This window comes from Callithrix jacchus, chromosome 4 (genome assembly GCF_049354715.1).
Source record: "Callithrix jacchus isolate 240 chromosome 4, calJac240_pri, whole genome shotgun sequence".
Classification (NCBI taxonomy): Eukaryota; Metazoa; Chordata; class Mammalia; order Primates; family Cebidae; genus Callithrix; species Callithrix jacchus.
In genome coordinates, this window is record NC_133505.1 from 103,734,862 (window position 1) to 103,759,462 (window position 24,601).

Sequence of the window (24,601 nt, forward strand, 5' to 3'; positions counted from 1 at the left end):
GTTCCGAACAGCTAAATATGCAAGTCCAAACAATGAAGGTGTATTTTAAACTGCCATTCACTCCGAAGCCCACTCATCTCCTTCAGCATCCCACAGATGAAGCACATGTTCCGCTTAGCTAGATAATAATGAGGTGGCACACACGCTGCACCGCTGACGTCACAGGACAGCTGCCTATAAAACTAGACTTCTGACGCTGGGCTCCTGCTTCATTCTCACAGGTCATCATCCTCATCCGGGAGAGCAGTCGTTTGAGCAACCTCTAAGTCGTGCTCATATTGCGCTGCCAAAGCTGGGTCACTTCTAATTCTAGTTATCTTGCTATTTCTACCATATCAGCAGTTACTTCTGCTTAAATCTTGAACTCTTCAAAGTCATTCATGAGGATTAAAATCAATTTCTTTCAAAGTCCAGCTAATGTTGATATTTTTACTTCCATTCATAAATCATGAATGGTCTTAATAGTATCTAGAATGGTGAATTCTTTCCAGAGGTTTTCAATTTACTTTGGGTAAATCCATCAGACGAATCAGTATCTGTGGTAGTTATTACTCTCTGAAATGTCTTTCCTAAACAGTAAAACTTGAAAGTTGAAATGACTTCTTTATCCATGGGTTGCAGAATAGATGTGTTAGTTGGTATGAACACAACATTAACCTCCTTGTATATCTCCATGAGAGCTCAGTAATAAATATCAATTAATTTGAATAGCAATCAATAATAATAAAGCCCAATACATGTAAACATAAAAACATAACTTTGTAAACATATTTATATATTTCAGAATGGAAAGTTAATGATAAAAAGAGCATTAAAATATTTATATATTTCAGAATGAAAAGTTAATGATAAAAAGAGCACAAAAATACTTTAATGTCTATTTTTATATTAAATCTGTTGAGATGTTACAGATCATTTACCTTCTGGAAAACTCCACTGTAAACTTGTGAGAGTGTGAGAGTAAAAAGGCAATTAATATCTTATCATTATTAGAAAAATAGTTTTAATTCAGTCCTAAAACACAGTTTGAGAACTGCTGCTCAATTATCTTCTTTTTTAAAAAAATTCTTTTTTTATATAATTTTTTTATTTCCATAGATTATTGGGGAACAGGTGGTGTTTGGTTACATGAACAAGTTCTTCAGTGGTGATTTGTGAGATTTTGGTGCACCCATTACCCGAGAAGTGTACACTGCACCCAGTTTGTGGTCTTCTATCCCTCATTCCCTTCCCACCCTTTCCTAAAAAAAAAGAACTTCTATTATTTTGCCAATATCTCACTGTCTTGTTTAGTGCAGCTTTGCAGTGAGCCTTGAAATTAGTCGAATAAGTCCTCTAATTTTCTTCTTTAAAAAAAATAGTTTTGGCTATTGTAGGTCATTTGCATTTCCACATAAACTTTATGATAAACTTCTTATTTTCTACTAAAGAGCTTGTTGTAATTTTCATTGGCATAATGTTTAACTATAGATCAGTTTATGGAGAACTGATAAAATATTGACTTTTTAAATCCATGAAAATAATTTCTTATTTTATTCAGATATTGTATAATTTCTCTCAGCAATATTCCATAGTTTTGAGTGAAGAGATAATATACATCTTTTGTTAAAATTATTTCTAATTATTGCTAAGTATATTTCATGTGATTGTAAATAATTTTTAAATTTTTATTTTCCAATGATTCATTGGTAGTATATTAAAATACAATTGAGTTTTGCATATTAACATTGTGTACTGAGACTTGAATAAAAATTTCTGAGTTTTTTTTAGTAATAAACAATTACAGTCACTAAAATTATTTTTATCATTATGAAATGTTTCCCTTTATCTTTGGTAATACTTTGTCAGTTTATCTGATATTGATAAAGATTTTTCTGTCTTTTAATGTTCATTATTTTCATGTGTATCTTTTTTAAAATCCACTTATTTTTTAAGTAACACACAAAACTTTAAAGTGCGTTTTCTGTAAGTAGCATATTGTTGCTTTTTTATCCATTCTGATAATATCTGCCTCTTATTTCAAGTGTTTAATTCATTAATACTCTAACAATTTTTATTTCTAAATAATTTTAGGCTTACAGAAGAGTGGGAAAAGTGGTTCAGTGATTTCCCATGTAAACTTCATTTGGATTCCCCTGTTAACATATGTATACATAACATAATAAAAGCTAAGAAATTAACATTGATATAATACTCAACTAACCTGTAAACTTTATTCGATCTCAGAAGCTTTTCTGCTGGTTATGGTTTTTTGTTCCAGGATTTGGTTAGCAATCCTTCATTACATTTAGTTAATTGCTTTTGTATACTCCAGTTAGAGAGTTTTAGTCTTTCCTTGTCTCTCATGGCCTGTTTATTAATTGAGGTTATATATATTTTCGACAAAAATATTGACTTGTTCTTTACAGGTATCAGGGATACACGATGTTGTGATACTAACTTAATCACTTGACTAGGTTAGTGTCTGTTGGGGTTTTCCACTGTAAAGTTTTGTTACTTGTAATTGATTAATATTTTTAAGGATATGTTATTATTTAATGCAATTGTCGATATGGCTGGATTGATGTTTACCACTTTATTATATGCTTTATTTCCTCTTTTTGGTCTCTTTTTCTTTGTCTACCTTTCTTCGGAGTATTTTAATACCTTTATAATTTCATATACTTTAACTTTTGGCTTTTTACCCATAACTTTCCATTTTAGAGGTTGTACTAGAATTTAAAATATATATCTATAATTTCTTAAACTTTATTTCAAGTTAATATTTTCTACTTTACATAAAATAAATTTTATAACTGTATATGTGCATCTGTCTTCTCCTGTACTATCCTACATGCTATCGTTGTCATATGAATTGCATCTACATATATTATAAACAGCACCAAACACTATAATTTTTATTTTAAATAGTCATATATATATTTAAAGAGAAAAAAGTAATCACTTGTATTCTACCAGATATTTACCATTTCCAATGCTCTTTATTTATTCCTGAAGATCTAATTTTCTTTTCATATTAGCTTCCTTCATCCTTAAGAAACTCCTTCGGCATTTCTCTTAGTGTAGGTATGGGTGCCACATACTCTCTTCAGTTTTCTTTATCTGTTAATGTCTGCATATAGTCTTTGTTCTTGAAAACTATTTTTGCTAGATGCAAAATTCCCTTTTGAGCTTTTTATTTTTTCTTCCCTATTTAGCACTTTTCTGGCCTCCACAGCTTCTGATGAGAAATCAGTAGTCATTGAAATGGTATCTCCCTGTATGTAATGTATTATGTTAATTTCACTGCTTTCAAGATAATTTTCATTATATTTAGTTTCAAGAGTCTGACATAACTTGACTAGGTGGAATTTTTCCTTTGTGGGATCTCTGAGATTCTTGAATCTGAAAATTTATGTCTTTTACCAAATTAGGGTTTTCAGGCATTGTTTCTTCAAATATTTTCTGCTTTTCACTCTCTCCTCTTTTTCTGTAACTCCAATTACCAATATGTTACACATTTTTCCGTTTTTTTTAAATAAATCTCTTCTTTAGACTGGATCATTTTTATTAATCTATCTTCAAGATCACTAATTCTTTTTATTTTTGCCTGTCCATTCTAGTATTAAGGCATCCAGCAAATTTTTTATTTGATATTGTATAATTTTTCCTACTCAATAAATTTTATTTTTTGGAAAGGATTTAGGTTCAGAGAAAATTTGAGAAGAAATATATAGTTCCCATATACTCCCTACCCCTACACATTCATTACCTCCCACACTATCAGCACCCTGCACCTGAGCAGTACATTTGTTACAGTTGATATATCTACATTTGAGTGACACATTATTATCCAAAGTCCATGGCTTACATTGGGGTTCACTCTTGATGCTATGCATTCAATGGGTTTTAAATAATGTATAATGACATGTATCCAAGTTATGGTGTCATACGGAATAATTTCGCTGTCCTAAAAATCTTTTATGCTCTGCATACTCATCCCCCTTTCCTCCCTAACCCTTGGTAACCACTAATCTTTTTCACTGTTTCCAAAATTTTGTCATTTTCAGAATGTAATATAGTTGGAATCATATTGATGGAAGACTTTTCAGATTATCTTCTCTTGCTTAGTAATATGCATAAGGTTTCATGTCTTTTCATGGCTTGATATGTAATTTCTTTTAGTACTCAATAACATTTCAATGTATCAATGTGCCAGTTTATGTGTTCATTCACCTACTGAAGGATATCGTGACTATTTCCAGGTTTTGGTAATTATGAATAAAGTTGCTTTCAACAAACATGTTCAGATTTTTATGTGGACATAAATTTTCAGCTTGTTTGGGTAGATAACAAAATGTGATTGCTTGATTGTATGGTAAGAATATGTTTAATTTTGTGGGAAAGTGTCTTCCAAAATAGCCATACCATTTTGCAATCACACAAGTAATGAATGAGAGATCCTGTAGCTCTATATCCTTGTCAGCATTTAGTGTTGTCAGTGTTCTGAATTTTGGGCATTCTAATAGTTTTGGAATGGTATCTCCTTATTTTAATTTGCATTTCTCTGATTTCATATGATGTAAACCTTCTTTTTATATGCTTATTTGCCTGCTATATGTATGTCTTATTGACTCCTTCTATGGCTACGAGTCAGTTCAAGTGTTTGACCATTTTCTATTAAGGTTAAATGTTTTCCTATTTTTTAGGTAGACACATTTTTTCATTTCTAACATTTCATTAGGTTTATTTTTATGTTTTGTATTTCTATGCTAAAGTATTCTTTCATCCATCACAAGGATATTTTCTTCTACCTCAATGAGAACATTTATAAAAGTTGCTGAGCTGTCTTTGTCTGATGATTTCAACATTAGGATCATCTTATTTTCTTGGCTTTCACTTATTTTCTTTTTGCTTAAGATTGTCACATTTTCCTAGCTTTATGGATATAGAATAATTATACATGGTGTCCTAGATGTTGGCATGTAATGTTTAGAGTCTCTGGATTCTGTTGTATTTCTGCAAAGAATGCTATTGTTTTGTTTGAAGAGCAATTAATTTAATTGGACTTAAACTTCCCACTTGAAGTGAGACACAGCTTTGATCACTGGCTTTCTCATTTCTTAGGTGCCCCTTTCTTTCTGATGGCTCTGGTTGCCACATGTTCCTTTCTCTAGCTCCTCCAGCCAAAAATGATCAGTTTTATATGAGAGTTTTAGCCACTCCCCTCCATGGATATAATTCTGTCTGACATCAGGGCAAAGCAACAAAAAACAAGACACTCTATGCCACTCTCTTCCTCTAAATTTTGACTCACTTATCCAATACCTCTGCTTTATTTACTTTCCAGAGTCCATTATTTCTCTTTGTTTTTCTCTTTTGTTTTTCACCCTCACCCACCTCAAATATATGGTTATTATATGCAGGAATGAAGAAAGTTTGGTATTAGGATCTTATTCCTCCTTAATAGTAGCAGATTCTTAGACTATTTAATTTTTGGTGACTCACATGTATTTCACTCAAAAAAATTAAGAAATGTCTTAAAGAGTTGAGATGCTCTATTGTCTGACATGAGATGATTATATTTCTGTAGATGGCTTTTGACTATTTCTAGCTAGTGAGTACAGCTAATATCTTATCTTGGAAGATTGTTCTGTAAAACAAAAGTACACATAAAGAAAAAAATGGAGTAGTGAATGAGTGGTTTTTGCTTAGCAAAAGGTAGTTTGAACTCTCACTAGCTCATGAAATTAGGGATGTTAAAGTTAAGTCACTCTGACATTTACATAGCATCTCAAATTTTTATATATAGTTCCATTTTATTTTTTTCTCATATGAATATCTGTTTTATTTTTATTTATTTATTTTTTTGAGACAGAGTTTCGCTCTTGTTACCCAGGCTGGAGTGCAATGGCATGATCTCGGCTCACCTCAACCTCTGCCTCCTGGGTTCAGGCAATTCTGCCTCAGCCTCCTGAGTAGCTGGGATTACAGGCACGTGACACCATGCCCAGCTAATTTTTGTATTTTTAGTAGAGACGGAGTTTCACCATGTTGACCAGGATGATCTCGATCTCTTGACCTCATGCTCCACCTGCCTCGGCCTCCCAAAGTGCTGGGTTTACAGGCGTGAGCCACTGTGAATATCTGTTTGAATCTTAAGACAATTGAATTGTTCAATAAAACTGAGGAGGCAGAACTGTGCAGTGGATAAGAGTAGATTGTTTATATTCAAATCACAATCCCACTACTTCCCGGTTGTAAAACCCTGGGTAAGTTACTTAATTTCCTATATAGCAATTTTCTCATCTTTAAAACGGAGAAAAAATGCATATACTTCATTAAGACGCTTATAAAGAAATTAATATGTTCAGGTTTTAGAAAGTATCTGACACATTAAAAATGCCATTTTTTCCTTTTTAAACTATACTTTAAATTTGGAATACACATGCAGAATGTGCATGTTTGTTACATAGGTATACACGTGCCTTGGTGGTTTGCTGCACCTATGAACCCATAATCTAGGTTTTAAGCCCTGCATGCATTAGTTATTTGTCCAAATGCTCTCTCTCCCCTTGCCTCCCATCCCTCCACAGGCCCCATGTGTGACGTTCCCCTCCCTGTGTCCATGTGTTCTCATTGTTCAACACCCACTTATGAGTGAGAACACGTGGTGTTTGGTTTTCTCTTCCTGTATTAGTTTGCTAAGAATCATGGTTTCCAGCTTGATCCATGTTCCTGCAAAGGACATGAACTCATCCTTTTTTTTTTTTTTTTTAATTTTTTATTGGATTATAGGTTTTGGGGTACATGAGCAGAGCATGCAAGACAGTTGCGTAGGTACACACATGGCAGTGTGCTTTGCTTTTCGTCTCCCCTTCACCCACATTTGGCATTTCTCCCCAGGCTATCCCTCCCCACCTCCCCCTCCCACTGGCCCTCCCCTTTTCCCCCCAATAGACCCCAGTGTTTAGTACTCCCCTTTCTGTGTCCATGTGTTCTCATTTTTCATCACCCACCTATGAGTGAGAATATGCGGTGTTTCATTTTCTGTTCTTGTGTCAGTTTGCTGAGGATGATGTTCTCCAGATTCATCCATGTCCCTACAAACGACACGAACTCATCATTTCTGATTGCTGCATAATATTCCATGGTGTATATGTGCCACATTTTTCCAATCCAGTCTATTATCAATGGGCATTTGGGTTGATTCCAGGTCTTTGCTATTGTAAACAGTGCTGCAATGAACATTCGTGTACATGTGTCCTTATAGTAGAACGATTTATAGTCTTTTGGAAATATACCCAGTAATGGGATTGCTGGGTCAAATGGAATTTCTATTTCTAAGGAGGAATCGCCACACTGTCTTCCACAATGGTTGAACTAATTTACACTCCCACCAACAGTGTAAAAGTGTTCCTTTTTCTCCACATCCTCTCCAGCATCTGTTGTCTCCAGATTTTTTAATGATCGCCATTCTAACTGGCGTGAGATGGTATCTCAATGTGGTTTTGATTTGCATCTCTCTGATGACCAGTGACGATGAGCATTTTTTCATATGACTGTTGGCCTCATATATGTCTTCTTTCGTAAAGTATGTGTTCATATCCTTTTCCCACTTTTGAATGGGCTTGTTTGTTTTTTTCCTGTAAATCTGTTTGAGTTGTTTGTAAATTCTGGATATCAGCCCTTTGTCAGATGGGTAGACTGCGAAAATTTTTTCCCATTCTGTTGGTTGCCGATCCACTCTAGTGACTGTTTCTTTTGCCGTGCAGAAGCTGTGGAGTTTGATTAGGTCCCATTTGTCTATTTTGGCTTTTGTTGCCAATGCTTTTGGTGTTTTGTTCATGAAGTCCTTGCCTACTCCTATGTCCTGAGTAGTTTTGCCTAGATTTCCTTCTAGGGTTTTTATGGTGCCAGGTCTTATGTTTAAGTCTTTAATCCATCTAGAGTTAATTTTAGTGTAAGGTGTCAGGAAGTCGTCCAGTTTCTGCTTTCTGCACATGGCTAGCCAGTTTTCCCAACACCATTTGTTAAACATGGAATCCTTGCCCCATTGCTTGTTTTTGTCAGGTTTATCAAAGATTGTATAGTTGTATGTATGTTGTGTTGCCTCCGGTGCCTCTGTTTTGTTCCATTGGTCTATATCTCTGTTTTGGTACCAGTACCATGCTGTTTTGATTACTGTAGCTTTGTAGTATAGTTTGAAATCCGGTAGTGTGATGCCCCCCGCTGTGTTCTTTTTGCTTAGAATTGACTTGGCTATGCGGGCTCTCTTTTGGTTCCATATGAAGTTCATGGTGGTTTTTTCCAGTTCTGTGAAGAAAGTCAATGGTAGCTTGATGGGGATAGCGTTGATTCCGTAAATTACTTTGGGCAGTATAGCCATTTTCACGATATTAATTCTTCCTAACCATGAACATGGAATGTTTCTCCATCTGTTTGTGTCCTCTCTGATTTCGTTGAGCAGTGGTTTGTAGTTCTCCTTGAAGAGGTCCCTTACGTTCCTTGTGAGTTGTATTCCAAGGTATTTTATTCTTTTTGTAGCAATTGCGAATGGCAGTTCGCTCTTGATTTGGCTTTCTTTAAGTCTGTTATTGGTGTAGACGAATGCTTGTGATTTTTGCACATTGATTTTATATCCTGAGACTTTGCTGAAGTTGTTTATCAGTTTCAGGAGTTTTTGGGCTGAGGCGATGGGGTCTTCTAGGTATACTATCATGTCGTCTGCAAATAGAGACAATTTGGCTTCCACCTTTCCTATTTGAATACCCTTTATTTCTTTTTCTTGCCTGATTGCTCTGGCTAGAACTTCCAGTACTATATTGAATAGGAGTGGTGAGAGAGGGCATCCCTGTCTAGTGCCAGATTTCAAAGGGAATGCTTCCAGTTTTTGCCCATTCAGTATGATATTGGCTGTTGGTTTGTCATAAATAGCTTTTATTACTTTGAGATACGTTCCATCAATACCAAGTTTATTGAGGGTTTTTAGCATAAAGGGCTGTTGAATTTTGTCAAATGCCTTCTCTGCGTCAATTGAGATAATCATGTGGTTTTTGTTTTTGGTTCTGTTTATGTGGTGAATTACGTTGATAGACTTGCGTATGTTGAACCAGCCTTGCATCCCCGGGATGAATCCTACTTGATCATGATGAATAAGTTTTTTGATTTGCTGTTGCAATCGGCTTGCCAATATTTTATTGAAGATTTTTGCATCTATGTTCATCATGGATATTGGCCTGAAGTTTTCTTTTCTCGTTGGGTCTCTGCTGGGTTTTGGTATCAGGATGATGTTGGTCTCATAAAATGATTTGGGAAGGATTCCCTCTTTTTGGATTGTTTGAAATAGTTTTAGAAGGAATGGTACCAGCTCCTCCTTGTGTGTCTGGTAGAATTCGGCTGTGAACCCGTCTGGACCTGGGCTTTTTTTGTGTGGTAGGCTCTTAATTGCTGCCTCAACTTCAGACCTTGTTATTGGTCTATTCATAGTTTCAGCTTCCTCCTGGTTTAGGCTTGGGAGGACACAGGAGTCCAGGAATTTATCCATTTCTTCCAGGTTTACTAGTTTATGCACATATAGTTGTTTGTAATATTCTCTGATGATGGTTTGAATTTCTGTGGAATCTGTGGTGATTTCCCCTTTATCATTTTTTATCGCATCTATTTGGTTGTCCTCTCTTTTATTTTTAATCAATCTGGCTAGTGGTCTGTCTATTTTGTTGATCTTTTCAAAAAACCAGCTCTTGGATTTATTGATTTTTTGAAGGGTTTTTTCGTGTCTCAATCTCCTTCAGCTCAGCTCTGATCTTAGTAATTTCTTGTCTTCTGCTGGGTTTTGAGTTTTTTTGATCTTGCTCCTCTAGCTCTTTCAATTTTGATGATAGGGTGTCAATTTTGGATCTCTCCATTCTCCTCATATGGGCACTTATTGCTATATACTTTCCTCTAGAGACTGCTTTAAATGTGTCCCAGAGGTTCTGGCACGTTGTGTCTTCATTCTCATTGGTTTCGAAGAACTTCTTTATTTCTGCTTTCATTTCGTTGTTTACCCAGTCAACATTCAAGAGCCAGTTGTTCAGTTTCCATGAAGCTGTGTGTTTCTGGGTCGGTTTCTGAATTCTGAGTTCTAACTTGATTGCACTATGGTCTGAGAGGCTGTTTGTTATGATTTCTGTTGTTTTGCATTTGTTGAGCAGTGCTTTACTTCCAATTATGTGGTCAATTTATTAGCTCACAAAAGTTTCTCATTATCCATCTTCTGAAGTCTAATTCCGTCATTTCGTCACAGTCATTCTCCGTCCAGCTTTGCTCCCTTGCTGGTGAGGAGTTTTGGTCCTTTCTAGGAGGTGAGGTGTTCTGGTTTCGGGTGTTTTCCTCCTTTTTGCGCTGGTTTCTTCCCATCTTTGTGGATTTGTCCGCTGGTCGTCTGCGTAGTTGCTGACTTTTCGTTTGGGTCTCTGAGTGGACACCCAGAATGTTGATGATGAAGTATTTCTGTTGCTTTGTTTTCCTTCTACCAGTCTAGCCCCTTTGCTGTACGACTGCTGAGGTCCGCTCCAGACCCTGCTTGTCTGGGGTGCACCTCTAGTAGCTGTTGCACAGCGAGGGATGCTACCAGTTTCTTTTTCTGCTCTCTTTGTCCCAGGATGATGCCTGCCTAATGTCAGTCTTTTGCATATAGAGGGGTCAGGGAGCTGCTTGAGGAGACAGTTTGTACTTTATAGGGGTTTAATTGCTGAGCTGTGCACTCTGTTGTTCATTCAGGGCTGTTAGGCTGCTATGTTTGATTCTGCTGCAACAGAGCTCATTAAAAAACCCCCTTTTTTTTTTTTTTCTCAAATGCTCTGTGTTGAGGGGTTTGGGCTTTATTTTTGGATGTCCGATCAGGTGTCCTGCCCAGCTAGAAGGCAGACTAGCCACTGTTTGGCTGCCGAGGCTCCGCCCTGCTGTTGTGTGATTCGTGCTGTTCCTGCCGGCTCTGCTGTGGTCTCCGCCACGCCCTGCGGCGGAGTCTCTTTGTTGTAGCGTGTTGCCTCAGCAACGGCAGGCTGCGTCAGCAGTGGGAGTGTATCTCAGTTGGGGCGGGTTGCCTCGGTAGTGGTGGACGCCCCTCCCCCACAGAGCGTCTCGGACCGTCTGCTCGGGATAGTTTGAAATCGCGGTTTTGTTCGTCCCACTGGGTATCCCAATTCCTGCAATCCCCTGGGCTGGGCTACTGTCCAAGTCTCGTTCAGTCTCAAGTCCAGCCCTCTCAAGTCTCAGGTTGCCGGTTCAACAGGGCACCCGGACAAGCGCGCCCTGTGGGGATTGCTGGGTAGGGCTGGCCGCCGCCGCCCCAGCTGCCGGCTTCGCCAGGCAGACCTACTGCCTGGCGTCCCGTGTCTTTTTTATACTTGGGAGTTTCCCCGTTCTGTGGGCAACAAAGATCAGTCTGGAAATGCTGCTCTGACTCACCGTTTGCAGATTCAACGAGAAGAGCTCCAATCCTGGGTTGTTCTCACAGCGCCATCTTGAGTCCTCTCCCGAACTCATCCTTTTTTATGGCTACATAGTATTCCATAGTGCATATGTGCCACATTTTCTTTATCTAGTTTATTGATAGGCAAACAAATGCCATTATTTGTTTTTGTTATATTTATCCTTAGAAACATCAGGATTATAGATACATCTTTAAAATTTGAAATAGGTAAGGGGACTTATGGAGAAGTATACAACAGAGAGAATGTTAAATATTATTACTCATTTAGATCTTGATAGGGCCAAATTTATTATTATTTCTGTTTAGCATCAGAAGTTCTTTTCTCTTGTAATATTTTACATACTTTCCTTTTTATCATGCAGGTTTCTCTGGTTAGAATGTCTGGAAAACTCCTTTGAGGTATATTCTTTTAAAAAATTGCTCAATTAACCCTTACCACATACTTCAAATGATCCTTGAAAAGCCCTGTAATGTAGGGAAACTCACCTGCTTTGGAATCAGATAGATTTTGAGTATTACCTCTGTCACTCACAAGATGTAGACAGTTGAGACTTATCCTCATCTAAAAATGGGAGGAAGATTGTCCATATAAAATAAATGTTGAAGATTAAATAAGATGGCATTTGTTTAGTGTTTAATCAGGGTCTAGAATGTCTTAGGTACCCAATCACAATGATTTCCCTTCTCTTTTCCCATGTCATTCTGCTATGAAGTCTTCCTGAACACTGCCAGGATGATAACATCTGTCCTTTCTCTAGCCTGTCAATTAAAATCTTCATCATATTCCATTAACATGTCTTTCTTTATCACTGTGTTGGCTCCTCCTTGATGGCAGAAACCTACATGTCTTTAATAGGGGTCACTGTAGATTGTCTTAATGTTTGTTTGTGTAGTGAATGGCTAAAAATATGATTAACTTTAATTTTATTTCAACATATAATTTTTACATCCTAGTTAATACAATCTGAGAGTAGATCAAAGGGTATTTAAATCAAATAAAATATTGTAGAGCAAAACAAATATAAAGACTTTTCTTTTGTCTTACTCTGACATTTTTTAAAGGTAATGAAAACATCCCCATGACCAGAAATCCTCAGGAATAATTCCTCTTGACTGCAATAAGTACCTACTTTTGAGAAACAGAAAGCTGATGAGCTGCAGGCTTCCCTGCTGCTAAATTCATCTAACAAGGCACTCCTGATGTGTTCTGATTTTAAGGCCAATGGGAACTCTATAGATTGGTTTGCTGCTCTCTTTCCTGATAAAGACAAGACTTTCAGATGTGCATGTTTATGTTGGTAAATAAATTCTGGTGTGAAATGAGAATTCAAGAATCAAGCCTAAGGCATCAAAAACAGCAATAAAGTGAATTTGTAGGCATATTGTCTTTGGTGCTTCCAGGACAAGGTCTGCATAGCTAAGGTAAGGCTGAAAAATCAGTAGTAATCTGCACCTCTGGGTGTTGTAGCCAGGACCTGAAATGACCTGTCTTGTGTTTCTAGCAAGATAGTCGAGAGGTATTCAGTCCTTTAAATGGATTAATCTCTTTGAATCAGTTATATAATTGGGAACTAATACAATGGTATCAGAAGTGCCCAAAACAAATTTCTACAAAGCTTGCCAAATACTAGTCACAACTAAAATGACTTTTTTATTTGGGTCTAAAGGAGCTAAGCAATAAAGGCTTAGGCTTCTTCTGAGGAAGCTGAGGAAAAATAGCAGGGCTACTCAATTCCAATTGCTACATTCTACAGCAAGGAAAGTGGTATGCAAATGATAAAGAGAGAAACAGCACAAAGGAAGAAAATCAAACTTACCACTGGGACAAACACGCAAGAGCACATCCAACTGTAACATATGAATTAATTCCTCAAATTAGAGAGGCACATTTTATGCTAGGATGCTGAAAACATGATAGGATAACAGAAATGTCATCTATTAAGAATCACGAGGAGCCAGAAAGGTAAAGGACCTAATTAAGAGAGATACAGGAGGTAGAGAGAAATGAAAAGCAAGAAGAAAGGCAACAGGAGAGGGGAAAAGGGAGGAAGACAGGAAGAAAGCTATCTAATTTTTAGAAGATATGAGGGAGTTTGGATGAGAATATTCACTGTAGAAACCACAGCTTGCAAACTTTGATGATGGTATTCGTTAAAATTCTGTTCTTCATTGTTGATTGGATGATTACTAATCTTGTAGAAAAAAGAAAGCATTAATTAGAAACCATAAGGAGCGTATAAAAACATTTTATTGGTAGATTAAGATAATTTTATTGGCATGAGGTGTCTTTTTTTTTTCAGCAAGGCGTTTGAAAAGTTTTCTCCATAATGTGCTAATGAGCACATCTTATTGAACATATGTTGAATGATCATGTTCAAGATGAGGACAGTGAATTTTCAGCCAGCATCACAACACATTATGATGACATTTAGGAATAAGATACTTGTTAAGAGCAAAGGATCTAGAATTAGTCCAACCTGGGTTTGAAGTTTATATCTAATACTTAATACCTGTGAGTCCTTTGAAAACGTACTTAGTAAGTCTGAAAAATTGAGATAATAACAGTACTAACTGCCTAGAGTTGTTCTGAAGATTAAATATGATAATACACATAAACTGGTCAGCACAGTGGCTGGAGCATACATGGAGATATGCAAAGAGCACTTACTATAAAGGCATTCAGAAAGGCAACTCATCCTTTGTGGAGTAGGAGTCAGAATTGGCCAGGGAGGGAGGAGTATAGGGACAGACACTGGGAGCAAATATATACAAGCAAGGGGGTAATAAAGCTGATGCATTTCCTTATCTGCAAGCAACAGTTACAACTTCAGCTTGTAGAAAGGGAACACTTAAGGAGACCGGAGTGGTTAAGGGTGAGACAGGGTAGAAAGACAAGGGTCAGATTAAAATGGAGTTTACATGTCATCCTCAGGGTTTAGAAGTTATACTAAGCATGTGCTCTGAGAGGATGTTTCAGGACAATTTGAAATAGAGCTTGAAAATATTTTGGTAAATATAACATTGAACTTTAAGGGGCTAGCAGATTAAAATGGAATAGCTATGCCAATTCTTCACTGAAAGAACAAAGTCAAAGAAGTACCTCATCGATATGCTCAGTATATCAGGAGGTCCTTCTTTCTCAATAACTTTCAAATACTCCTACTTTTGGTATTATCTTTGTTTCTTTTTGTTTACAAAGTTTTTTTTCCCACAAGTGTAACTGACACCATTTGTTAAAGTCCCTGCAAGAGGGTTTGCACATGATATGGTTCTGAACTGTATGCAGCACATGCTTACGTGCTAGACTGAAAAGAGAATTAGGCACTGGTGACTTTTAAGAAAGATCACTAATGCAAGACAAAACCAATCTTCTCGAGCGTTTTTTTTTTTCCTTCAAAGGGAGGCTTTCAATCCTAGTAGCACCTTCTTTGAATCTCTTTAAGATGGCATCAAAATTTTAAGCAATTGGTTTCCATTTTGCAAGTGACTCTGAGCTCTTTAAACTTTGGGAATGAAAGCAAAGAAAGAGAGTGATATTAATCTTCTCATTTTCATGACTTTTGTGTGTTATGATTTCTTTTTTTGAAATTATCTGAATGAATAAATTATTAGAAAAATTGTTTATAACCTTGATTATGGTATGAATGAACTATGGCTGAAATAGTAAAACAAGAAAATGAGAGTGAGCTAAATGTCTTTTTCCATTCTGAATCAGCTTTTCAATAATGAAGTTCATGTGCAAAGAATATAGTGCTGCCTTCATCAGTTCATTCAACTGCAACTTTATTGCAGTTGAATGTATTTATCATAGCAGTGTTTTTTTTATTTTCTTTACTACTGTTTATTATTTGGACTTTATTTCTACATTTGAGGGTTTTAAAAATCTAACATTTAAAAATTGAATATTAAGCTGTGAAGCTACAGGATTTGGGTTTGATTCTTTACTCTTTCAAGTTTTGATTTGCAAAAAAATAATACCTTTTTTTGAGCTCTAAGTTTCTCACCTATAAAATAGGTCAAGAATGAAATAAGAGGCTTGAATTCTGAGAGCCATGGTTCATATTTATATAAGGTAATTTTATTTTGAGGCTCAAATTGTCTGATATGAGTAGTACATTCAATAACACATATTAAGTGCTGATTAAGAAGGTACAATATTAATAGTAACACCTGCTCTTCTTAATTCCCAGGCTAATCATACAGATTTCAGAGTTGTATGAAATATGTCATCATGTGAAGGTATGTATCAGAAAAATACTCAAAGGTAGAAAGTGCTAAATAAGTATTTGATGAGTAAATGAACTAAAATTGAACATATTAAAACTTAGTATCCTTTGCTCAGAGTATGTTATAGGGGTCATAATAATTGTAGAATTATAAAAATCTTAGCTCAACATCTAATGTTCTAAGACTTTAGGCAAAAAATATTATATCTTGTAAGACTCAGCCCCCATTTTTTGCAAAATGAGTGTAACACACAAGATTATTAAGAGTACTATAACATTAAACTATTACTCATCAGCTTTTTGGAAAAAATGCTTTCAGCAGTTAGATGTGTTTAAACTGTTGTTTTAAAAGAATAACCACATTATTAGAGGTAGATTTCATTTAGGATGTTTTTCAAGTTTCAACCTTTATAAAGGTTTAGAATTGGTCTTGTTAGTAATTTTGTAATTAAAGCATTTTTGAGGAAAATATGCTTTATTGTTATCCATTGTGAAGTATTAGAAATTGTATGCAAATAACTTGCATTTTGAGAATTCTGGAATTAGAATTGCACACACATCTCAACTTCATACTGAAACTAGAGATGATTCTGAATATAATATTTGTTACAACCCTGAGGCTTCAGCTCCACAACTGGTAGGATTAAGTACAACATAACACACGTGACAGTCTCAAGTATATATTCACAATTCAACCACAGGCTGCAGGGTGGACTTATGAATGACTTGTCTGAGAATTGACAAGTCCTGGATTACATGGCAGCTTCTTATCCTTGGCACACCTGCCTTTGAACTGACAGCAGCCACTTGTGGTCTGGCTCGCTGCTGCTCTCCAGCAGCTTGTGCTATTTCACATCCAAGCTGGATTAGGCTACTCTCTGAGGTTTGAGGCTCTATCCACAGACCCATAGTCTAATTGCCATACCCAGTCCCCAACATGTGATCTGGTACTGAACACAGAAGCATGTCTTATAGTTCATTGAGGATTAGATTTCTGACTGTGCATATGCTCAAAATAACAGACAAAAATATTTTATTTCTCTCCATGTTGTCTCTTGTTCTCCCTGAAATCAGGTGAAAATCTATGAAGAGTACACCTAAGAAATATTTACTGAGTGCCTAGTTTGTGCCAGACCTTTGCCAGGTATATTTCATGGATTGTTTTGAAACGATTATATTATTCATTTTAAGTTTGCAATATTATTTTGAGGGCTCAAGGGCTATTTGAGCAGTTTTCATCAACTGGAGTTACGTGTTTGCAAATGGACAAACAGCCTTATTGTTTTATACTCCTAATGTGTATGCTGAATTGGTCAGCAATCCAGCTGTTTGTTGAGTTTTCACTGCGGTTTCCTAGAAAACAGAGCCTGAGGAGGAAAGCTCACTTGTTAACCATTTAAGGGAGTGGCAGGGCTAGTATGAACTCTCAGAACAGCATAAAGAGGCAGAAAAGGGGAGTAAGCTAGAAAAGGAAGAAAGCAAATATAACATTCTGTATTACCAAGATGGCAACAGCTTCACAGATTGCTGGTTGATCAATCTGAGGGCCCTTTCAAGGACAGGCTGTAGGGAACCATGGTGTCTTTGAGAAGAGTCAGTGGATAATGTGCAAAATGAAAATAAATTATCTCCCAGATCCTTCTGTTCTGTTCTCACTGGTCCACATACAACCATATAACCCAGCTGATTAGTACTCTGAGCTATTGTACCTCAAGTCCTACTTTTGAGAAACTCTGAGGAGCTGTGAATGTTTAAGACCCCCTCCCTTCTAGTGGTGTTATCCAGCCCCTCCTAGTAGACAATGAGGAGGCCTGGTCTTAGAACTTTGGGTATTGCACTTCATCTCAGACTGAATGTCAGGCCAGTAGAGGGTTTGCATCTTCCCACTGGCTATGGAACACCAGGGAAAGCTATGCCTGAGCCCAGTCCACGTGTAGGTACAGTGGAACCGGCTGTCTGAGGCTCTCCAAAGAGCAAGCCATCAGGTGTTCAGGAGACAGATGGAGCCAAGCAAATCTGGGGAGGTATATAAATTGGGTTGGATATGATTAGACTTTTTAATGGACCCAGTACAGAAGTATGATGCAAATCAGAAATGGACATTTATTGAGAATCTACTGTATGACAGGCTCTATGTGAAGTTTTTTTTCCCTCCACATAACAACATATGTTATGCTGATAAGCATGCACATTTTTATATATTAGTAGGATGTAAATAAATATGTAACTATAAAGATTTTTAAGGCCAAATTGACACAGAAGATGCTTTTCTTATCTCATATTTCCATAATCCTATTTAACTCAGTCAAGTCTTTCAAATCCATCTAGAGTTAATTATCTCTCTCATTAATTGTTTGGAAATTACAAGTTGTGTGAGGCCTGGACTCTCCCCAGTGCTCCCATCAAGCTCTGGCAACCTGCAGCTCGTGCTGTTTACACATGTTTTATTTGCTGATTTCCACCTGTAACAAACTCATCTTGACTCCTAAAAGTTACCTGTATCTGACATTTGTCCTCACTTTCCCCTTTTCTGTCTAACCTCCTCCCTTCTTAGTGCATTGGGACTTCCCTGTGTCCAAGACTGATCTCTTTAACCGTATCCTGGTTCTGCCATCCTTGCTCCACCTCTCCTTAACCAGAGACCTACAGCCAGCCCCTCTCTTCTCTCCCTGCTGCACCTCAACCTTTCTCTGCTAGATATTTCCATGATAGACTGTGGCCAACACCCTTGACTACCTAACTCAACTTCTCCCTTCCTTACAATCACTCTCTAGCATCTTGCAAGCATAACAGAGCCCACATTTTATCAGGTGCTCATCTTTTGCTGTTTTCTTTTCCAAGAAGGTGCCCATCTGTAGTCTCAGGGAGTGCAGTCTTGATATGTATTGTATTGTCACCTACCACCTTGCTGATGATTAGTCTAGGGTTTGGAACATGATACTATTTTGGCCAATAAGAGTGAGGGGAAGTTTCCTGAGTAATACTAAGAAAAGAGTTTCCTCATTTCAAAAAGGAATATGCATGAAAACATCTCTCCCTGATTCTACTTCCCTACCTTTTTTCTGTTTCTGGATATTGTTGTTTGAGGACTAAATGCCTGAAGTTGCTGCAACCATTTTGGAGTATGAAAGGGCAAGGCTGAGGGCAAAATCCAAAATGATGAGGATATAACAAAACAGAAAGATGAAAAGACCTAAATCCTGAATATGTCATTTGACTGCTGCCCTATGCATTGGTAGGGATAACAAACAGCTTTACTTTTTAGTTGTCAGCTTGTTTCATCTTCTTTTTACTCTTATACCAAATAATATTTGTCATCTGCCCCACGTGCCTTCTAAAGCTGCTCTCAGTAAGGTCACGATAATCTTTCAATTGACAAAACAACTGACAGTTTTCAATCTTTATCTCGCACAACCCCTCCATTTCATGGCTAACCTCAGCCTACATGAAATGCCATCCTTCCTTGGATTCAAGTTAGTAGCGTTCTCCTCCTTTACTTCCTGTCCTTCTGGTCACTCCTCAGGGCTTCTAAAAATTGTTTTGGCATATTTGAAACAAACTAAATATGGAAGAAATAATGTAACAGACATCTGTGTTTTCGCCAGCTAGCTTTAACAAACATTAATATCTAATTGTATTTATTTGTTTTGGATCTTTTTGGATTCGATCTTCTTTTCTGTCACCTACCCTCAAAGACACCTTCTCTAGACTTGTTCTTCTACTTTTCTTATTGTTATTATTACTATTTTATTTCCTTGTGCCTTTCTGGGCAATGTGTTCATACTCACAGCTTTACAATAGAATTCTCCATCTAGGACTGCCTTCCCAAGTTTAAAATCTGTGGATGTTAGGCATTTTCACAAAAATATTTTATAGGTATCTTAAATAAACGTAATACATATCTCAGTCTAGCTTTAGGACACATGGAAGCTCATCAACACAGCAGGAGCTGTTTCTTAGAAGCAGAGTGACCCCTCAGGGACTGTGTTCTTTATTCAAAATTCTGGAGACTTTATAGTGCCTCTATTCTAAGGATACATACATATGCTGTCTCCATCATGGCTGTCTGCCCCAGACACTTACAGCACAGAAGTCATGGATGCCTTACATGAGAGCTTAGATCAATTAATTAGAGTTCTTTATCTTGCTTTGAGTAAGCCTGTACTCAAAGTGAGTAGCTTTATTGTCACACACACACACACAATCCCTTCCTGGCTGTGAAAGACTCAGAATTTGGAGATTTTAATTTATCAGAATCATCTTTTGTCAGTCAGCTTTTAATGAAGTAAGCCCTCAGGCTTCCACTGGAGACTGTAACTGCAGCACTGTGTTGCCCAATGCATGTTATAGACCTATTCATGCATTCAATGTTTATCGAATGTTTACCACATGCTATTAGGCACTGTATTGAGTGACAGGAATTTGCTGGTGATCTCCATGAAATTGAGAGTTTGTTGAGCAAGACAGCCATTAATAAAATCATCATCCAAATAAATTAAAATATATATACATGATAAGGGTGTGAGTTATAGATCCTATGGACATGTAAAATAGGTGATCTGACATAATTTGGTGATGGCCATGGCACAACTGAGTGTGGACCTAAAATTTGATAATTCACTGGAGCTAAAAAGGAAATTGTGTATATTGGTGATGGAATGGGGCCTAGGGAGAATGTTCCAAGAGGAAACAATATATGTAAAGACTCTATGATAAGGGAGTGCCAAACAGGTCTGTATTCTTTCTTTCACTTCGAATTCTCAAAGTACATACCTCAGAAATTTAAGTTTTATGAATTCCGTGAGGAAAGTGTTGAATACATTTTCACCTCTTTCCTCTTTTTGTAAATTCACAAAGCATTTTAGCCTACTAAGGATTAAAAAATTATGGCATATAGAACTGGTTTAGCTTTATTTAATCAACATGACCACATGTCCCAAACTTATTTTACCATGAAATTCTTTCTTTTCTCTGCATTACTGGTTATTCACCTGGAGCAAAATTAGTATTCTCAGCAAACAAACCAAACATACAACTCTCTGGGCTACATTATTCCAGGAATTAGTGATTCTATGGCTCTTTTATGTGGGACATCTTGGGCCAAAACTGCCTGACCAGGTTTGGACAAGAGATAAAGCAGTTAGATCTGCAGGTGTCTGTCCTAATCCTTAAAACTTGGGGTCGTTGTTGAGAACCTCATTAACCAGTCATTTCAGCATGAATTAGTCCCATATCTCCCAATCCTGGGGCACACAGACAAGTCTATTCTCTTCTGCTTCAGTCAGAAATTTCTAGTCTAGACCAAGGATCACACTTTCTTCTGAAAGGATCAGACAGTAAATGTTTTATGCTTCTGGGCCAGGTGAACACTGTTGCAACTACTAAACTCTGCTACTGTAGTGTGAAAGCAGCCATGGGCAATGGGTAAATGTATGGATGCAGCTGCATTGTAATAAAAATATATTTGCAAAAACAGGCAGTCCACCAGCAGGCCATAGTTTGCCAGCTCTAGTTCCATCCCATTTCTGAAAGGCATTCTGGGTGAAATTACTTCTAATGCCATTTTGCATCTAAACCACAAGTCCATGTGTAATCGCACCTTCCATATGGATTAGATATTGTAGTGTGACAAACAGTGGTAGTGAATACTGTGTGAAGGTTTCCACAGGTATTCTTCCTGAAGGGTGGTGAATACATTAAAGTTTCCACAGGGATTCATGGGGCAACCTATTGGTACTCAAATTTTCTCACATACTTCCTAGATTTTTTTTTCATGTGTCTAGAAGAAATTCAACTTTGTGGAGCCTTCATGGTTTTTTAAGAAAGGGGTTCTAAAGTTAACTGCCATTATGGCTTCAAGAACAGGTCTTAGCATACTGATTATGTGACTACAAGCCACAGTCATACAATAGCCCTTTGTTTTCTTCCATTATCTAGCTGTGAAATCTAGAACCAGAATTGGCCTTTGTCTCAACAAAGATCGCTCAAAGCTAAACAAATTAGACCAAAATACATACATACATGTATAAAATACCTTCACTACCTGTATATCCTTAAACCCTAGGAACAACTTTTACTCATCAGTCACCAGGCATCTTACTTGCAATGTGCATAAAAATGAGAGGAAAAGCTTTTAATTACCTGCTTATTCACAGCTAATCATGGGTTTATAGGTTTATATGACTCCAGGATTGCATTATTTTCACTGATCCTAAATGCTATGGCATACTCTTATCTAGATTCTGACCTGAGGGTCCTGAATCTGCTGGGCAATATCAGCCATGGGGAATTAGCTCATAAAAAAAACGCCACCCTCTTCCCAACTTCTGTTACATGGCATTTATTAACATTTGTATCACAGTCTTAGCTGTCAGACCAACCACTTTTAGAGAATTACTAAAGAGAAGCAGGAGTGCTAAAGAGAAGTACTAAAGGAAAGTACTAAAAGTACTAAGTACTAAAGAGAAGTACTAAGAGGAGTACTAAAGAGAAGTACTAAAGGGGAATACTAAAGAGAGGACCAAAGAAGACCTCTTTACTTTAGAAGAAAGAATACAAAGAAGACCTCTTTGCTTTGCTAAAGTAAAGAGAAGTACTAAAGAGAAGCAGGAGTACTAAAGAGAAGCCGGAGAGAAGCAGGAATGATTGCTTTCACTGCTTCCCCCTTTATAACTGCCTTTAAGCCACCACCAGTTTACATTACCACCTGAGTGTCCTTTGTTGCAGCCCCTTCCTGGAACTAGTTTGTATGTGTGTCTTTCAGATTGTTAGAAAAATAGAACCAAGATGATCTCATATAATTGGGGCATATTGTAAGAATAAGGCCTCAGCTCTTTCTTGCTCAGCCATTCCAATGCCTCTCTCATCTCTCCATTGGCCTCTTGATCTCTTTCTCTGTGTTTCATCTTCAAACTCCCTATGCAAGAAGGACATGATCATCCAGGCTAATTACCATCTGATATCCAGCACAAATTTTCATTATCATTTGGGTTAGACATAGATTATTTGTCCAACAGAAGTAGTTTTTTTGAAAGCATATGACTTTTGCTTGTCATAAAGACTTGTTTGAAGCTGGGCAGAGTTACTAGCTGGATCTTGAAAGCCTTGAGATTTGACCAATTAGAGAATAGGCATATAGTATATGGAGTGACAGAAGGAATATTTAGAGAAAAAAAAGAAGAATATAATTTCAATGAAGAAATTATCAACGGTGCCAGTAGCAGCCATCAGTATCATACTAGTTGTTAAATCCAGTTAGGGTTATTCAGTCTTTATTTACTTCATCTCTGCAAAATTCAACATTGTTAAAACTGTCTCCTCCCCTTTATTTTATTCTCCTTTATATATCTTCTCATCTTTGTTTTTTAGGATTCCTCTTCTTCTCATCTTCTAAATGTTTGTGCCTCTAAGGCTGATATTTGCCCCGTTGATGTCATATTGTTCCTGAAAGTCACATTCAGTTATTGACTGTGCCATGATTTGCTAGATGTATGGCTCCACTCATAATCACTCTTAAATTCTAATTTTATAAATTTAACTTTTGGCTGGGCATCCCAATTTAGAAGGAAGGAAGTCAAACTCATTATAAGAAAAAAAACTGTAACAAAAACTGAATTTGTTATTGTTTTTTCTTTCTTCTTCCCTTCCTTCTTTTTTATAAAAAAATCAATTAGTGGTTCTCAGTAGGAGATGATTGAGGTCCCATGGGAAGTTAAGCAATGTCTAGAGACATAGCCTTGACTGGGGTGGGGGTATGTACTACTGCATAGAGGTCAGAGATACTGCATAAAGGTCAGAGATGCTACTAAACATCCTACAATGCACAGGACAGTCCCCTCAAATAACTAAAAATATATAGCCCAAAATGTCAACAATGCCAAGGTTGGGAAACCATGCTGTAAATGTGTTTCACATATTTCCATCTTATGTGGGAATAGCATGATTACCTACCATGTCACATAAGCCCAGAAATCTTTAAGTCATAAAGCAGTAGTTTAGAGGCAGACCTTGGAGGCAATCCTGTGTCAGATCCTGCCACTGCCACTTACCAACTGTGTGACCTTTGGGAAGTTACCTAATCTGTAGAATTTTCCCATCTCTATAGAATAATAATCCCTCTCCCATAGAATTCTTGTGAAGTTTAAATGAGTTACTACAGGCCTGGTATTTTGAATAGCGTTTGGCTCCTATTAAATGCTCAATAAATATCATTTGTTATTTATATTATTGTTATTCTGACTCTGCCTGACCAACCTCTCCTTCTCTGCTTTTTAAATTATTCTTGCTATTAATGCCGTTTTGAACATAGCCCCCCTTTTTTTCTTTAAATAATGCAACAACTTCCTAATTGATCAGTCTTGCCTTGCTTAAATTCATCTTCTATATACTCACTACAGGGTGCTATTTCTAAAGCATAGTATTGATCATGTCACCTTCCAATTTAAAATCCTTCAAAAGTTTGTATTGTTTATAGGAAAAACTCTGAATTCTTTGACATGGCATAAAAACCCAGAGAGAATAATTTATCTGCAGACATTATTATTTTCATCACTTACCCTTACTCCTCCTAGAGCTGCACTCAAACTTCGCTAAACTACTTCTTATCACCTGAATTCATCATGTTTAAATGTTATTCAAAGAAACAGAACAAATGACAAGGATGAAATGAGTGTCATTCAATTATCAATCGAGTTAAATATAAAGTCAACCATTGTGCTATGTCCTGAGATAATAAAGGTAAATAAGAAATGATCTCTGCCTCCAAATAACTTAAAGTCTTAATTTTTTCTTTTTTTTAAATTATTTAAGTACTTTTTGTTTTAAGCATAATTCTCGGATTTCTATTTCCAGACTTATTTTGTAGAAGTTTGTATTTGTTTCTTAGAGGCTTGCTGTTATATTAATGACATGGGAGATG

The 24,601-nt window shown here is 36.8% G+C and overlaps 1 protein-coding gene across 23 annotated transcripts in view; it reads left to right on the plus strand.

The window, feature by feature from the left end:
- Positions 1 to 24,601, plus strand: part of LOC144582184 (uncharacterized) — a 1,185,294-nt gene that overhangs the window by 523,013 nt on the left and 637,680 nt on the right. For 14 of the 23 annotated variants that reach the window (XR_013534406.1, XR_013534408.1, XR_013534407.1 and 11 more), the window contains 2 exons: positions 15,649 to 15,697; positions 16,759 to 16,828. The exons of 7 other annotated variants lie outside the window; for them this stretch is intronic. The gene's annotated coding sequence lies outside the window, so the exon portion shown is untranslated. The remainder of the gene's footprint in view (positions 1 to 15,648; positions 15,698 to 16,758; positions 16,829 to 24,601) is intronic. 2 more of the 23 variants (XR_013534401.1, XR_013534403.1) reach the window with 1 other exon arrangement.